Raw genomic sequence first — 18725 nt, forward strand, 5'->3', positions numbered from 1 at the left:
GGTATGTAGAGGTGCCTCCTTTGTGGAGTGGAACCACTGCTGCTGTACGCCAGTGTACAGGTACATATCCTGTAGTCAGGCCTTCTATACGTGTGTTTAGCTCCTCTTGGAGTTCATGTAGCATGCAACCGGGGATACCATCAGGTCCCATTGATGATGTGTTTTTTGCTTTTCTGATGGTGGCTCTCACCTGGACATCTGTGATGACAGGGAGGTTACATTCAGCTGGGATAAGTTTGTCTTCGTTTGGGGGAGAGGGAGGGGGGAAAATTGCACTGAACCTGTCTGCCACAATGTTGCCAATATCTGTTGGTTCAGTGAATTATTTGTTGTTGTGTACTAACTATGAGCATATTGGAGGGTTTCTGACCAGGTTTCTAACATAACTGAAGAAGGCCTTGTGGTTATCTGTAGTGTCCCCGGTGATTTCCCTCTCAAAGTTGCCCATGGATGTTTGTATAAGAGAACATAGCTCTTTACTCGTGCTGATCAGACATGCCTTCCCTTTATGGAATTATGCTCTGTCTTGCAGTAGCTTCCATCTTTTGTTATACAATCTGTCTATGGCTGGGGTCCACCAGACAGGATGCTTTCCCTTTGTGGAGAGTGTCTTGGTCTTATATGGGATTGCATGATCCATGCATTCTTGGAGATGTCCGTAGAAATCATTTGTGAAGGAGTCAGCATTGTGGGTTGTGGCTTCCACTGACCCAGTGGGTTTAAAGGATACCATCTCAGTCTTACGAAGTGTAAAGTTTGCATTTGAAATGTTATTCACTGTAGTCATTTGTGCTGGTGGTGGAGGTGGGATATGTATATCCAGGGCAATTAGTTTGTGGTCAGATCACAGTAGTTGATGATGTACCCCATACAGTACCTCGATACAAACCCCCAGAGTGAGGAGGTGCTTTGGACCTGAATCAGTGTTCTGACTGCTGGGGTTTGATAGTATGTCATGTGAGTGTGCCATACTGTTGCACAGTTGTTGGCTGAGCACTGATACCTGGCCATTTACATGTGTATCTACCAATAGACAGACAGATGCTATATATGTGAGATATGTTGTATCACAACAGTCGAGTAGCATGTGTAGAAAGGTTTTACAACACATGCAATGGTAACTATGAAGTACTGAAAGTATACACCACTTGCACGTCGGAAATAGTGTAGTAATACATATGCTCGTGCTAACCCACAGTCACAACTGCAGAATACCAGACAATTTAATGGGTGTACCGCACTGATATGTACCATTCCATGAGGCAGATAAAAGATGCACCTGAGAATCTCTGAGGCCTGCTCAGCAGCATACTCAAATATCCTAATAGATGTCAAGGCCCACACCATGGCCAGACCACACTGCATGCAGTAACACCCTAGCAGATATAGCAAACATTCCAAGGTGTGAATGTACATGGAAAATAGGAAAGCCACAGCAACACACTACAGTCAAGACACCTAGCAGGCATACACGTAGTGAATGTAAAGGGCAAATATTGAAACCATAGCAACAAAGTGCAAGAGCCACTGCTATATACCAGTTACACCACATGTCCCACAGAAAAACACACACACCCACATTAACAGTAGTAGTAGTCTTAGGTGTCAGTGTACATACACATTTAGTACAGGAAACTGGAGAAATGAATGGAGAAATGTTAATCTACAACACAACCAGAAATATGAGAGAGATACTAACCTTTACACTCACAGAACAGTGTCCACAGCATACCAGCATGGTCCCTGCCCTTAAACTCTGAAAGGGCTATGCCTATCTCACATACCTTTTTATAGCACTGTCCTGGAATCACAGTGAGAACTGCAATCAGTACACAACTGGCTGCATGCAATTAGCAAATGCTAGCTAACAATTGGTGCAGAGGCCATCACATGGACATATGCAGATACCTACAAAAGCATGCTGTACTCCCACTCCACACATGCAATACTTTCATTGCACCCTCTGGAGGTAGGGAGAGAGAGAGAGAGAGACATATAAAAAACAAACAAAAACACTCAACAAAACCTACTAGAAAGCTGACATCTGTCAACTGGAGCAGCAGCAGGACACCAATCCAAAAGGCAACGCAAGCAGCTGTGACAAACACAGGTAATGTAAAGTAATACTTTAAAAGTCTACATACTGTGAACCCTCCATATGTGTCATTGGTCTGTATCTATATGTATATGAAGATGTGCATAGGGCAGGGGACATACAGCAACTATCAGTGAAGACTGTACATACATATGTATGTGAGGACATCTATGTGCACATATCAATGTAGGTTGAATGTAGGTTGTAGTGCAATGTACAAAGTAGGTTTCACAGTTATGTATGTTTAGCAGTATGTTAGTGTGTGTATACAGTTTTGTAAACAAACATGTTGATATACCTATCTATCATATGGATACGTATGTATGTCAATATATGTATGTATGTATATATATATATATATATATATATATATATATATATATATATATATATATATATATATATATATATAATATGCATATATGTATACATAGATAGAGAGGGATGTAGGAATACATAGGCAGATGTAGATAGATTGAATATGTAGAAACATATATATGTAATACATACATACAGATATAGATATATGTAGATACATATACATGCACAGACAGATCTGACTATCTACAGATATGACTGTATATGAAGATCTCACACTCCCCTGTCCCACCCCCTCTGTCACTCTCACCCCTCTCTGTCACTCCCCCTTTCCATATCTATAGCAATATATGTACATCGATATATATATGTGTATATGTATACAGATATATATATATATATATATATATATATATATATATATATATATAGACATATATATATATATATATATATATATATATATATATATATATATATATACACATATATATATATATATATATATATATATATATATATATATATATATATTTAGAGAGAGAGAGAGAGATTCTGAGTGAGGCACATGTGTACAGATGTATTGCAACAGGTGCCTGGTGACAAAGGCATGGAGTGAACACCAGTGTCGAAACTGGAGTACCATACCCTATTTCAAATTACCTACACCAGTAACCACCAGATATGTGATTGGCTGCCCACCACTGCATGTGTCACGGGTGAACAGGGTCATAAATGTGTACAATAGTCCCCCAATGATAGTCACAGTGGCACACTATTCCTGGAATACCTGTACATGGTATGTGTCAGCAGACATGGTGTGTCAGCTATGGACATGTAGGTCAGTGTACCCATCCACACCACACAATGGCTGCCATGGTATGTACCTCACATGACAGCTACAGATATGGAGAAGGACACAGTGACATGTACGACACTGTGACAATGCACTCAAACACATTACCAATGCACAGTGACTGACAACACCACAGAGTGCACACATACTACCCACATAGAGGTTACCACTCCTGGATTTACATACTTAAGTCACACCCATGACAGATGTCCAACAACCATAGTAACACCTCACACCATCCACAACCTAAATGACCTCTGTGTGTCGTCGTTGACACCGCAGTAGAGAGCACATGGCGGAGGTACAGGTTCCTACCCACAGATAAGACATACCCTGCAATAAACCACACAGCGTTAAGAAGCAAGACTCCCCATGAGTACATGTCACACAGACCCCTGCTGAATGTTAGTCAGATAGGTAATATGCCATATGAGTCACCCTGTGTAACTGTTTGACAGGAGCAGGTACCATCACATCACATGTGTCACAATGGTCAGGGTAGCAGAACAGTATGCTGCTGTAGTCCCAGGGGCAATAGCATATTGTATTGTATTGTGTTGTATTGTATTGGTATGTAGAGGTGTCTCCTTTGTGGAGTGGAACCACTGCTGCTGTACGCCAGTGTACAGGTACATATCCTGTAGTCAGGCTAGAGTTACATAGCACTTCTACATGTGTGTTTAGCTCCTCTTGGAGTTCATGTAGCATGCAACCGGGGATACCATCAGGTCCCATTGATGATGTGTTTTTTGCTTTTCTGACGGCGGCTCTCACCTGGACATCTGTGATGACAGGGAGGTTACATTTAGCTGGGATAAGTATGTCTTCGTTTGGGGGAGAGGGAGGGGGGAAAATTGCACTGAACCTGTCTGCCACAATGTTGCTAATATCCATTGGTTCAGTGAATTATTTGTTGTTGTGTACTAACTATGAGCATATTGGAGGGTTTCTGACCAGGTTTCTAACATAACTGAAGAAGACCTTGTGGCTATCTGTAGTGTCCCCGGTAATTTCCCTCTCAAAGTTGCCCATGGATGTTTGTATGAGAGAACATAGCTCTTTACTCGTGCTGATCAGACATGCCTTCCCTTTATGGAATTATGCTCTGTCTTGCAGTAGCTTCCATCTTTTGTTATACAATCTGTCTATGGCTGGGGTCCACCAGACAGGATGCTTTCCCTTTGTGGAGAGTGTCTTGGTCTTATATGGGATTGCATGATCCATGCATTCTTGGAGATGTCCATAGAAATCATTTGTGAGGGAGTCAGCATTGTGGGTTGTGGCTTCCACTGACCCAGTGGGTTTAAAGGATACCATCTCAGTCTTACGAAGTGTAAAGTTTGCATTTGAAATGTTATTCACTGTAGTCATTTGTGCTGGTGGTGGAGGTGGGATATGTATATCCAGGGCAATTAGTTTGCGGTCAGATCACAGTAGTTGATGATGTACCCCATACAGTACCTCGATACAAACCCCCAGAGTGAGGAGGTGCTTTGGACCTGAATCAGTGTTCTGACTGCTAGGGTTTGGTAGTATGTCGTATTGAGTGTGCCAGGTACTGTTGCACAGTTGTTGGCTGAGCACTGATACCTGGCCATTTACATGTGTATCTACCAATAGACAGACAGATGCTATATATGTGAGATATGTTGTATCACAACAGTCGAGTAGCATGTGTAGTATGTGTGGCAAATTCTGCTGACATATTTTGCTGATATCATTTTATTTCTTTTTCAGGACCATGGCTCACCAGCACAATCCAGCATACTCTGCAGCTGAGGATGAGGAAATACACCAGAGCCTGATGCGGGATTATGCAATACTCTTTTCCTGCACCAGCCAGAATCAGCAGGAGAGGGCTGTACTGTGGCAAGACCTGGTCCGTCTGGTAAATGACATAGGCACGCATAATAGGACATATGAGCAGGTACGACATCACTGCAGTGATGTAATCAGAAATGTCCATCAGCATGCGTCGGATATCCACAGGCAACAGGTTGCCACAGGTGGTGGGGTGGCTACACATCCCCCACTCACCAGACTGGAGGGACTACTCATAAGTGTTGTGGCTCCAGCCCACCAACAACAACAACAGCAGCAGATCTCCATTATGATGGAGGCTGGAGCCACACAGCACCATGACTATGAGCGTGCAAGTAATATGCCATATGTATAGTTGACTGTTGTGTACACTGGTAGTTAATGCATGTGTGAGGTGTGTCCTTGGTTTGTAGCTGTCATCATAGTATTTAATGTGCAAGTGTGATATTCTCAATATTAGCAGCTGACCTGTGAAAGACAACTGTTGTACTACTGACCTGTATCATATTCAGTAACAATGGCACAGTTGTGCCCACTGACATTAATTTCCTCACTTCTGCAGGTCCCTCCAGTGTAACAGCAATGTAGCCTATCCATGCTGGTGAGTGTGTATTAACAATACCTTTAATAGTCTTGATAGTAATAGTAATATTAGGCTCACTTAGTAGTGCTCTGTGTATGCATGCAGGTGTGTCTGTGTCTGTGTGTTGATATCTCGCATACTGAGTAGTGTGCAAGTGTGCAACTGTGTGCAGGTGTGCACCTGTGCATGTGTGCATGTGTGCACCTGTGCATGTGTGCATGTGTGCATGTGTGCATGTGTGCAGCTGTGCATGTGTGCATGTGTGCATCTGTGCACCTGTGCATGTGTGCATGTGTGCATGTGTGCACCTGTGCATGTGTGCATGTGTGCATGTGTGCACCTGTGCATGTGCAACTGTGCATGTGTGCATGTGTGCATGTGCACCTGTGCATGTGTGCATGTGTGCACCTGTGCATGTGTGCACCTGTGCATGTGTGCATGTGTGCATGTGTGCATGTGTGCATCACTGGTAACATTGTGTAGACATTGTAAACTGTGTTTCCTGTTTCCCTCCCACAGGTTCTGGTGCTGCTCTGGTGTCATGCAGCAGGGAACCTGAATCAGGTGCCATGGGTACTGATAATGATGAAATCTGTGTAATGGCACAGGAAGGTGTGCCAGGGTCCGTCATTGGTCAGCCAATTGACAGTACACAGCTGTCAACCCCATCAATGCGCAGTCATCCTGCCAATACATCCTTTGTTACCAATGTCCCTAGGTGATGGACAGGATACAGTGGGCATTGACCAGGGTAATGTGGTATCTGTGGCACATGCTTCCCTACACAGCAGCCATGGGCATGGCCCTGAGATGGTACCACACAGACAGATGTCCAGGGGTTCTCGTGGGAGCATCCGTGGGCGTACTGCCCCTGTCAGACGTGCCCACAGAGGTCTTACAACCTCAGCTATGTTTCGGGCTGTCATGCAGGCACAGTCATGTATGGAACAGTACACCAGACAGGGTCTGAGGGAGCTGACAGCATGTCGCACAGCCATGACTGACAGTAGGCGTGACATTGCGGCTGCTATCCGTAATTTCACCAATGTCATAGACAGACATTGTGGGGACATATTAGATCAGTTCCACAACTACATGTCCATGAGCCAGGGCAATGGTGGACGGTTGAGGCATCGGCGTGAGCGTATGCCAGCAACAGCAGCAGCTGGAAGTCGTCATGATGACAGCAGGGCCTTGCTGCCCCATAGTGCCAGCAGCAGCCCCAGCAATGCTGGATCTGTGCTGTCATCAGACCGCCCCAGGAGACCACGTGCACGTGGCTCTGGACAGGCCCAACAGGGATCTGTGTCCAGTCAATGAACACCTGCTTCTGATGATAGTACCCAGTCTGGATTGGTACCAGATACGGTCCGTAGCACCCCTGCAAGGCACAGGTACTGTGTCCGTGGCCAGAGACACTGATCTGTATGACCTGGCAGGTACAGTCTGTGGCTGTCCAGAAACACCGGTATATGGCATCCATGAGGTGGAACTGTGTACATCCATACACACATGCAAATTGACAACACTTAGGGCTACCGCATACACGCACACACTGCATCAACATTGCCCCACCTTGTACTGCTGTCCCTCACCAACACACATATACATACATGTCAACTGGTGGTATCAGTGGCAGACTCAGGCATACCAAGTTCACACCCTGTGCATATGATGAAACTGTGCCACCTCCTGCAATCAATCTGTAACATCAGTGCAGGTACAGGTTAACATGTTGCTGATGCACGGGGTGACTACATAAATGTGTAGTAATAGTATCATGTTGTTAACAGTACTGTGTGCTGATATAATTGTGGGTATATCCCAGCATGCCTGATGCAGTAAGGGTATGATTGTCTTGTACTGTTGTCTACACCCATGGTAAGTACCATAGTGTATCATCTGCAAATGTTTGCATACTGGTGGTAAGGATGTCAACAGAAGGCCACATACATAGGTAGCACAGGGGATAAGGTAATGAAAGTATTTATATGCAATGATGGACATGTAAACTGAAAGTGGCATGTTGCCCACACTGGACTCTGCAATGCGGATGTTTGAGGATGTTGATATGTGTGCAGTACTACACAACTGGTACAGGACACACAGGAGCACCCTAGCACTGCAAGCTCACATCTCATACCATGCTAGACAGCCCTAACACACAAAACTAACATTCACAGGAGGGAGAGTCCCCATAAATGTCAGGGATACTGTGGTGGCAGGACAGGTAGCATACATCCTACTAAGTATGGAACCACTGAGTGAAGGCTCAGTGTCTATTTGACATGTGTATTACTGCAGGTGTGAGCACCTGGGTTTCCATCTGGTTATTGTACGTCCTGATGGTACATGGTCTGTACACTTGTGTGTGCTGAGACTGGACCCTGGCCATCTGGCCTGTGTATTTCCATGTACATGTGTATAGTGCCTGCATATTTGCACTGTTACCTACTGGAAGTGGTACAGCTTGTTTGTTGTACAATGGACTACATGCAGCCCTGCTTACTGCAGCTTTGTTTGCATGCATGTTTGCTTGCAGTTACCCTGGAACACTGATTCCACCTGCAATGCAAATTTACAGAGCTTCTGTGGATTCCTAGTGACATCTGCATATCTTACTATATGTATGTCCATGTCTCACTTGGCAGAACGTCACTGTTTGTCCTGTTCACATGTACGTTGCCTGTGACACATTGCATATGACTTACCTGGCATTTGACCACATGAGCAGTCATATATGCCAGTGCTAACTAATCACAGGCACTACACCCTCACATACTCACCTTCTGTACCTTGTTCCCCATTGGCCCTATGTGCTGTTAATCACCATGGCAATCACAATACTATGGTAGCATGTGCAAAGGTCACTTGTCAGTCACCTCTATGGTACAGTTGTGGAATATGTGAGTCATGTGGCAATGTCACAGCTGCCACATGTACACGGCCAACCCTCTCCCCTACACATGGATGTACAACACATGTGTGAAATGCAACCACATAGCCAAACTGGGGACTAAGCACTCTGAACCCAGTACTGCCATAACCTGTCAGGTGGCATGAAATGCTACAATGACTACAATACCAGTCTGATTTAGACCTACACTGACAGCAATCCAAACACATGAACACACTGGGGCATTCATGGAGCCTCAGAATAGCATCCTGCCTGAGCAGCAGACACCTCTGCAGCTGGCACACAGGCATACGTTAAGCCGGAACACAGCACGTGCAACACATAGCACACAAATCCTGTGTGCCAAACAGTCACAGCCTGTACGGCTAGACAACACACCTGCTACAGTTGTGTTAGGTACCTTTATAGTCCGGTACAGTGAGGTCCCTCTCACCAGGCTGGACAAGGTGAAGGTCACAGTGATATGCCCCTGGGGCACTATGGTCCACCACATAACACATAACACAGGTCAGTCAGAGGCATGGACACATATGACTCAGTCATTGTCCATGTCACTATGGCTGACCTGTGATGTACCTCCCTGGAGTACATGATAGGGAACATAGAAGGGCTCTCTGAGCATGTGGCACAGGTTGGTATGACCCTGACCTTGGTTGGCATCATACCCTCACCAAGAATGCTGAAGTATTACTGAATGCTGATGAATTACTGTAGCTACAACACCCTAGCTGAAAGGTTCCTAGCATGTTGTCACTGCATTGCTATGGAACAACTTGTTACCACTCCCACAACAGGTGAAAACATGCGGCACCTGTTCATCAACAACATGTAGACTATATGCCCCAGACCATATGTGTATCCCTTGCTGCTAGGATGATACCATATACAACTCACACTGTATATACACATACCACATGCAGTACCTGCACAGAAAACCACAGTCATAATGTTATCCAGTGCAAATACCATGTATTCACATGTGGCAGGCATCAGACATGGGAACTATTAAAGGTCACAGGTATATATGTGTATTTGGCACACACATACATCATCTGTGTGCATTGCCATTACTGGTTTAATCGATGTCATGCATTATTGTGAACAACAAACCACACACACATGGGCATTCTGTGTGACAAAAACACATGTGGTATTTGTGGAATTCAAAGCCATAACTAACTGTGCTATGACAGTACTGAGAGACGCAGTAGCAGAGTGTTCTATTTGCATTACTGGGAGATTTGCCCTCTTCTGCTGTACTTGTAGGGTGCTGACATCATCTCTGCATAGAGATTGGAATATGCAGCAGCTGATGTGTTGTATTGGTTGCCAAAATGGTCAGTTCTCTCACACATGTAATTGCACACACCCTACTTCCACCCCCCTCACACACACACACACTTGCCATTTGCAGGATTCAAACCCCTACCTAACTATGTTATGACATTAGCATGAGACACAGTAGCTGAGCGTGCTATTTGCATTACTGGTAGGTTGCTCTTCTCCGGCTGTACTTGTAGGGTGCTGACATCATCAGTGTTTAGAAAGGGGAATGTGCATCCTGTAGTGTGTTCTCCTAGTTGCCAAAAGGGACATTGCTCGCACACAGAATTGCACACACACTAACCCCCCTCACCCAAACACTGAACTTTTGCAGGATTCAAACCCCTACCTAATGATATGACACTCAAGACGGACTCATTAGCGGAACACGCTATTTGCATTACTGGAAGGTTTCCCTTCTCCTGCTGTACTTATAGGGTGCTGACATCATCAGTGTTTAGAAAGGGGAATGTGCATCCTGTAGTTTGTTCTCCTAGTTGCCAAAAGGGACATTTCTCTTACACAGAGTTGCACACAAACTAACCCCCCTCCCCCAAACACCCACACTGAGCATTTGCAGGATTCAACCCCCTACCTAACTATGTTATGACACTCAAGACAGACGCATTAGCGGAGTGTGCTATTCGCATTACTGGGAGGTTTCCCTTCTCCTGCTGTACTTATAGGGTGCTGACATCATCAATGTTTAGAAAGGGGAATGTGCATCCTGTGGTGTGTTTTCCTAGTTGCCAAAAGGGACATTTCTCTCACACAGACTTGCACACACACACTGAGCATTTGCAGGATTCAAACTCTACCTAATTATGTTATGACACTCAAGCCGGACGCATTAGCAGAGCGTGCTGTTCGCATTACTGGGAGGTTTCCCTTCTCCTGCTGTACTTATAGGGTGCTGACATCATCAGTGTTTAGAAAGGGGAATGTGCATCCTGTAGTGTGTTCTCCTAGTTGCCAAAAGGGACATTTCTCTCACACAGAATTTCACACACACCAACCCCGCTTACCCACACACACACTGAGCATTTGCAGGATTCAAACCCCTACCTAACTATATTATGACACTTGAGGGAGACGCATTAGCAGAGCACACTATCCGAATTACTGGGCATCTGCTCTGCACCTGCAGTATTTATAGGGTGCTGACATCATTATTTATACAGAGGTATGTACATCTATTACTACCTGTCAGGTGGGGGATAGCATATATATGCATTTGCAGCCACCTACTTCAGGGTCAGATATGCAAAGCAGCACTGGCAGGTTATGTTCTATACCATGCTTCATGACCACAGGACCTGTAACACACAACACAACGAGTTTGGACCACCCCTCCCACATCCAGGACACACACTTTGCTTCCCTGGGAACAGTGCCAAGTTATGAAGGTGTTCACATACACCATTCCAGTTGTTAATGTCAGGTACATGTATATTGTGTGTGGGAACTACTCAGGCCTCTACAACATTACCCTACAGCCACTACAATTTGTGAGTCCATGTGCTATGGCAGGATCACTCACCACAGCCACAAGGGGGAATACATATTGCACCTGACCATCTGCAACATGGGTACTCACTGTTCCACACCAGAGGTAGATCACCATTGTTGATATCTGACCATACCCACCTTTCCCTGGACATCCATATCCCATCCCCACCCCCAGGCAAGGCTGTCACTGCAAACAAAGTGTATTTATCAAAAGCAGACTTTACACTTGTGAAGACTGGGGTGGAAGACTTCAAAGGACCCATGCTGGGGGAGTATACAGGCCACTCTGCATAATCCTTGACAATTGCATTCTATGAGCATGTGGAAGGTTTGCATTGATCATGCTATCCCAAATATACCCATGACTCCTCCACAACAGGACACCTGTCAGGTGTACACCAGCCATATATGAGCTGTCCAACAGATGGAGTGAGCTAATACATTGCAGAGCAGTAGCCCACAGAGGGAGGACATCTCTGAACAGTACTGGCATGACACTTCAATCCCTCATAATCATCACGACAAAGTGTTGACAGTGAAATTGTCCAGACACTGCAGATAAGGCTCCCCTCAGTCTGTTATTGACACCCACATACTGTTTGAGGTACTCACCAACCCTCTTCCAGCACACACCAACAACATGGATGTGGCATAGCAATTTCAACCCCTGGGATCTCCACTGTGTCCCTGCTTGATGGAGGCACAGCACACTAGCCTCAAACGGTGCCTTATGTGACCTACTTTACAGTGGCACAGTAGCCTACTGTACTGGGGAGGCAGATGCCAAGCACACTCTGGCTAAGCTTTCATTCCCTAGGGCAAACAGCCTAGTATTGACCTCTACACCCATATGTTTAATTGTCAGATGCACAATATTTGTTGCTGATAGACTGTTTACAGGTCTTTATTGCCATAGCATTCCCTGTTTCTATGAACAACTTGTGTATCTGTGGAAGATGTTTGAATATGAGAGGGATCCACTATATCACTTATGTCTCTGTAGTCATTTAACTGTGTGCACTGGGCAGATTGCTGTAATGTGGTTGGTTCCTGGAATAACACGTACAAATACCAGATATGTGTGGCCAACTGCTAAACTGAGATATGGCCTAAGTGTGTGAGCATGCCCAGTTCAGGCTTTCCATGGCATGTTGTCTGACATATGTCTCATTTATCAAAGTGTGCGAGCATGCCCAGTGTGAGCTTTCCATATGTTGAACTCTGCAGTCCACCACATTTGTGGATGAGTGTGAACTTCAACAATATCTCACGTTTATTATTGTGTGTTGTGTGTCATGTTGTGTACTTACTGTCCAACTGCTTTGTGTCTGAACACAGCAGGGATTATACTGTGCCTGCAGGGTTTGCATGGGATACTTTGCATACAGTTGTCAACATCCTTTCATACTGACCTAACACTGTAGTACCGTATAGTGTACTGGTTCAGTACTTTCACTGTGGTGGACAGTATCCTGGGCTTTAGTCCTATCACTGCTTTAAATTTTCATAGTGAGCACAACAGACTGGTTAGGGGCCAGTTGTGCACATATGACCATGTTGCATTATGTTCAGATATGGACTACTTAAACCAGGCTTGTCCAACATTGGTAGTGTATTCCACAACATAGGTGGACATTGGCAAACACTAATAATGTGCCCTAGGCCATTTCTAATGCTAGTCAGAGAGTGTGTTTGTCCTTCGACACACATTGTAACTAGAGTTTGCCATGACATATGTCATGGTTAGTATACTGTGCCTCCGTCTACCCGTGACATAACAGTGATACCCAGGGTGAACCTACCATCTCCCATCCACTCATCAAGATTCCTCTTGAGGAGAGTTGATGAGTGACTCTCTGGCTAACCTGTACTGAGAGTTTACTCAAGAGTGGGGGTGGCTTCTGTGTTATGGATCATTCAGTACAGCTTGTCCTATGTATGTCAGTGCTGGGGTTCAGGTCTCTCATGTGCATAGCTCACTGACATTCAGATTGTACAAGGTGCAGCATGTTCATTGATTCCAGCTTGGATATGGCTTTATACATCAGGCACAGCTTGCCTCTGGGTGGGCAGTATGGCAGTTTGTGGAGCTGCAGTTTGTTTAATCAGGCAACACATGGCATCTGTTCAAGCTCTTTGATACTCCTGGTGAGGTACTTTTGGGGTCTTTCCAGTTGATGGAGGTGTCTGCTGAGGTACATCCCACAGGGGCCATTGTAGTCAATTGTGACGCTGATGAAGGATGACAGCAGAGCCACAATGACCTCCCCTGATCTAGATCTGACAATCTTCATGATTAGGTGGGTATATGGTATGTTTCTGTAACCACTACAGCCACATGCTTGTCCAATGCAGGATATCTATCAACTTGTGTCCCCAGGTCTCTTATTACATGTTAAGTACTTAATGGGTTAACACCTATGTGGTAATTGGTGGGCACTTACTGTATATCCACAGGGGTTGACTATACACTTTTCTGCAATTAGCTTGCTGACATGGCTATGGCACCAGTTGTCTGTTTCTATATGGCCCTTTTGTGGGATGCTTGTGTCAGCTGGAGGGTCAGATATGGTGGCCAGTTTGTAGTCCTCTGCAAACTTCTTCAGACACAGTCCTTCCATGTTGGCATGTACCTATGGGACATATATACCAAACAAGGGAGGTCCCAGGACCAAGCCTTGTGGGATGCCAGTTATATCTGGTTTGTAGTCTGACATGGCTGCAGCATTTCTGACATGTCAGTTCTGTCCTTGGTCTGGTTTGCAACCCCTCTACTGACATAGGGGTTTATATTTAAGCTGGTGAGCTTATCTATAATGAACATGTGGGGTATTGTATGGAAGCCTTTTGCAAGGTTCATCTAGGCTGTGTGGACCACATTCCCCTCATCAATGACCTTAATGACTGTTTCAAATGAGTCAAACATGTTTAAGGGGCAGGATCTGCACTTAAGAAAGCCACATGGGGTAGGGTCCAGTGTCAGTAGGTCCCCAATATCTTTATGTCTGAGGTACATGCTGATCCTTTCCATAGCTTTGCAGACCAAGTTTGTCAGGATTCTGGGGTGGTAGTTTGCAGTATCCATTCAGGCAACACCTTTGTGGAGAAGAACCACTGTTGTTGTACACTGCTCTTTGGGTACATATCCTGTGGTAAGGCTGACATTGAGCAGTAGTGTTATTTGGCATTCCTTTCTTCTTGGAGTCCATGTTGGACTCAGCTCAGGACACCATCTCATACCATTGATGCTGTGTGTTTTGCTTTGTAGATGCTGGCTGTTACCTCAGCATCTGCAATGTCAGGGGCCAGCACTCTGTTGGGATATATATTTTGCATTTGAGGGGGGGGGGGTTGCACTGCACCTGTCAGGTTGGATGTTGGCAATATGTGTGTGTGTTTGGCATGTTGTTTGTAATATTTGAGTGATTCAGAGCATATCTGTGAATTCCCAGCAAGGTTTCTACCATCAGTTAAGAAAGCCTTGTGATTATCCTTAGTGTCCTGTACAATTTGTATCTTCATAGGTTCATAGGTTCATACTAGGCTATCTGCCCTAGGGCATTTATAAGCCTAGCCAGAGTGTGTGTGTCTTTCGCCGCCCCTTGCTATGTGAATATTATGGCCATTTATGATTTACTTTACTGTGCCTCTGTCTGGACGTGACGCAGTGAAGACCCCCAGTGTACATCTACAATCATCCATCCACTTGGCAAGATTCCTGTTGAAGAGAGTCAGTGAGGGGCTCTGCCTAACATGGAGGGGGATTCCTTTCCAGGGTGTAGGGAGCCTCTGGGTTATGTATCTGTCCCTCCAGCACATCCTATTTCATTATGTGTTGAGGATGACATCTCTCACTCTCACAGCTCCAATGGATTTGGGTTTTCTGGGCTGGAGCATGTCCATTACTCCTGTGTTGGACATGGCCTTGTACAACAGGCATACAACGCCTCTGCGTAGGCAGTATGTGACTGCATACAGCTGGGGTGTCTACAGCCAGGCAGCATATGACATATATTTGAGACCCTTTATCCTCTTGGTGAGGTACCTTTGAGGTATTTCTAACTGCTGCAGGTGTCGGGTAATGTACATCCCAAATGAGTCATAGTACTAGATTATGGGTCTGATAAGAGAACAGTATAGGGGCACAATGACCTCTGTTGACGTAGATGTGAATCCTTTCATGATATGGTGTCCAATATAGACAGTCTTCCTAGCCACGTTGGCAATGTGAGTGTCACATGACAGGTTACTGTCCACTTGTGTCCCTAGGTCCCTGATTACTCCTTCCATACATAATGGATTACCACCTATGTGGTAATTTGTGAGTACCTTGTTTGGTATTTGGTGAGACATTCATACTGTCTAGTGTCTTCAGGATGGCTGAGTGGGGTTCCTGTGTGTGAGAGTGTGGTCTGTAGCATGCTACAGACTGTACAGCAGTTTTGCCTACGGTTAGTTGCACATGGGTGGTCTCCGATGCTTCATGCATTGTCAGTTACCTGGACGTGTGGGTGTCTGTGCTGAATATGGATACTCCCCCTCCTTTTATGTTTTGTTCCAGGTTTTGGGGCCATAACGCATGATATGAGATATAACCTGGTAGTGCTGGTGTGCTGTCAGGAGCCTTGCTGCAGGTTTCAGTCACTGCACGGACATCGATGTTCTCCATACTGGGGAGGGCCTTGGGAGCATGCATGTTGAGGTTTACACGTCTGGCATTGGGAAGCATTACCCTTATGTTTCTTTCCACTTATGTTTTCTAGGGAGGTGGGTTAGTCTTTTCAGCCTTGCCTACGAAAGGCTCTATGGAGGTGGCAAGAGCCTTATCCAATATCCAGACGCCCAGGGGTAACAGGTGCAAGCCATCCCTGACACAGCAGCGTGGCTTGTCAAGCATGACATCCCAAGCAGACAGACATTGGATCCCCTTGGAATGACACCAGTAATTGTGCCACTTGTTAAAGCTGATCATTCTGTGTTTGTACTGTGGCATCATTCTTGGTGAGGGTAGGATGCTGCACACGGTCAGTGTCATACCGGCCTGGACTACATAATCAGAGAGCTCATCTATGTCTCTTTTCATGTAGTCCGGGGAGGTACATCTCAGGTCATTCACGCCAGCATGGACAATGACTTCATCATATTTCTACTTGCTTTGGTGTGACCTGCATACTTGTGTTATGTGGCATATTGTAGCAGCCTACAGGCAGCTTGCTGTACCCTTTCCCTTGTTCAGTCTGGTGAGCGGGACAGCAGTGTGTCTGACTATGGAGTCACCTATTACAACTGTATCAGGCATGTTGTTTCTCCTTCTGGCCTGTGACTGTTTGGCACACCAGCTTTGTGTACTGTGTGTTGCATGTGCTCTGTTTGGAGGTAGTGGTTGCTTGGGTGTCTGCTTTGGAGGCCTCTGTTGATGTGGTGTGTTTGTAATTAGAGCCTCCGGGAATGTTTTTCTGTGTTTATGTCTTTGGTTTGCAGTTGTGATAGGTCTATGTGAGACTGGGTTTGTGGTGTGTGTGGTTACTGTCTCCTCCTGACTAGTTTTGACAGTACTGAGTTGAGAGAGCTCAGCCTCCAGTTTGGATAAATGGTTGCATCTCTCACATATATTTGTATTTCTAGGGGGGAGGTGAGGGTTGTCTGTGTACATGGGGCAGGTGTAGCATTGTCTCAAGATTCACAGATTCAACTTGTTGTAGCTGGCCTTAGTGGATTGTATGAGTGGACATATTTTATTGCCATACTACTGATCAGAGATTACTTCCCTTTTTATGTTTGCTCTATCATGTAGTAGCTTCCTCATTCTCTTGCATGGTTTGGTAATGGCTGGAGTCCACCATGCCAGATGCCTGCGTGTATGGCATTGTGTCTTGGTTTTATTTGGGATTGCATAATCCATGCTTTCCTGGCACTGTTCATGGAATGCCTGTATAACAGGTTCTGAGGTGTGGCCCATATTTTGCATGTGCGCAGGGCCTTTAATGGATTCCACATCAGTTTGGAGGAATGCAACTTTTGCTTTACACATGTTTTTCACTGTGGTTTTCTGGCCAGGGACTGTGGTCAGGATGTGTATATCGGTGTGATTACTCTATGGTCTGATCTTACCAGTGAGGGATACACTTCTCATCTTGCCATCCAGTACCCATGTTGCTGATTATCACATCCAGTATGCTTACCCCTCTTGTTGGAGTGGTACGTTGTTCCTGGGCATTTTGGTTTATGGATTCTAGGAACCTTTGTCCTACAGTGTTGTAGCTAGAATAATGCTCCCAGTCTATGTTTGGGTATTTTCAGTCACCCAATATAATGTGGTTTGGAGGGCTTGATATATTCATGTATTCCAACATAGGCCAAGTGCAGTTCCTAGTGTTAGGACGGTAGTCTGTAGCAGGCTATAAACTGGGAGGCAGTTTTAGCCACTGTTACTTGACCATGGCTAGTCCATGCTGCTTCTTGTTGTGGTACCAACATGGGGGTGTGGTTATCCTTGACAATTATTGCTAGTCACCCTCCTTTTGTAGCTTGTTTCATGTTTTGAGGCTGTACAGCACAGTATGAGGTGTAACCTGGTAGTGTTAGGGTGCTGTTGTGAGCATTTACCCAGTTTTCTGTTACAGGACAGATATCAACATTCTCCATACTGGGGGAGTTTAGACTGCATGTATCTTGCTGTTTAGACTTCTGGCATTGGGCAGCATTACATCTAGGTTGTTATCCCTTGTGATACCTATGGAGGTGGGTTGGTGTTTTGAGCCTTACCTATTCAAGGCATGCTGTGGGTAACAACAGCCTTTGCCAGTATCTATAAGGCCAGGACTGATAGGTGCACGCCACCCCTAGCAGGTGGAGCATCATGTCATGCTCAGCATGTCATCCTAGGCTGGCACACATTGGATCCCCTTTGACTAACAGCAATACTTCAGACAATTATTACAATTGATCATCTCATCGTCATATTGTGGCATCATGCTTGGTGAGGATAGGATGTTAGTCAGGGTCATCAAGTTTGCATATACTACATGGTGTTACATTGCTTAACACATGGCATTCATGCCTCAGGTGGAGCTGCAGGGCTGCCTCTGTCGGATGCACATACTACACTACCTCTACATGTTTGAGAGCAGGTTATGATTTTAGGCATCCCTGTTATTATATGAGTGAGTCAGAGAGGGGTATCATTCCCAGGGTTCCTACTGAGCCAGTGTATGTGCTATGCATTGCCTCTTTGCCAAGGTCAGGGCATACTGGGCACGCCTCCTTCTGCCTACTGGGGCAGGCTCAGGTTGTTCCTCCTCCA

This window comes from Protopterus annectens, chromosome 10.part0 (assembly GCF_019279795.1).
Source record: "Protopterus annectens isolate FY-2018-M chromosome 10.part0, PAN1.0, whole genome shotgun sequence".
In the NCBI taxonomy this organism is placed as follows: Eukaryota; Metazoa; Chordata; order Ceratodontiformes; family Protopteridae; genus Protopterus; species Protopterus annectens.